Here is a 1,054-nt window from a genome sequence, read left to right on the forward strand (position 1 = left end):
AGAGTGTGTGTATTCAATCAAATACCCTAGAACCCTAGGAATCTCCCCTCACAGTCCAGGCTAGCTTTTTACATATTATTCTTTTGCCTCAAATTTCTGATACTGACTGGGATTATGTTAATGGCCAACATAGCCTTGTAAGTGATTTAAGACAAAAATAGTTACAGTTTTTAAACACAGGCTTATGAATCTGTGGTTCTTAATATACTTAAAAGTTCTTGCAATATTCAGTAGATTTATAGCTCTCTTAACTGTTCTACAAGCCAAGTACCCTAACTGCATCCTAAAATATTTCCTAAGCAAAATTTTTAGGACATGATTCTTCCCTATGCATAACTTTTTGTTTGGTTTTGATTTTGTTTGCCTTATTTTGCATAAATTCTGTTCTTTCTCTCAGTTTAGTGACAGCTATCCCAGGGACATCTAAGAATTTGCTGTTTAAAATGGTCATAGAAAAGCTAGTTAAGGGGGAATTTTTTTTTTTGTTTCTATATTCCCACTGTGATGGTTTGAATAAAAGTGACTTCCTTGACTCCTAGCATTGAATTTTTGGCCATTATGGAGTAGCACTATTTAAGAGGATTAGGAGGTATGGGCTGTCTGAAGTAGGTATGGCCTTGTTGGAGGAGGTATAACTTTGGGAGTCAGCTTTTGAGTTTCTGAAGCCCACCAGGTCCATTGGCTCTATCTCTTTTTTTCTGCCTGTAGATCTGGATGTAGAACTCTCAACTTCTTTAGCATCATGTTTGCCTGCTTGCTGCCAGGCAAGCTCCCTGCCATGATGAACCCCAATTAAATGTTTTTCTTTATAAAAGTTTCCATAGTCATGTTGTCTCTTTACAGCATTAGAACATTGGCTAAGACACTTAGTTCCTCATGTGTGCACTGATCACTGCTTATCTAAGATTATTTTTCCTTCTGTAGGCACAGCTCAGACACTAGGAATTCAACAATTTTATTCAACAAAAACATGTCACTCAAATGTAATACCTTCTTTGCTAACCTCTTTGCCAACAATATTTTCACAGAATAGTACAGTCCTGTAGATTTCTAG

Source organism: Microtus oregoni, unplaced genomic scaffold, assembly GCF_018167655.1.
Source record: "Microtus oregoni isolate MIOR12 unplaced genomic scaffold, Mior012 000032F_ref0000030, whole genome shotgun sequence".
Lineage (NCBI taxonomy): Eukaryota > Metazoa > Chordata > Mammalia > Rodentia > Cricetidae > Microtus > Microtus oregoni.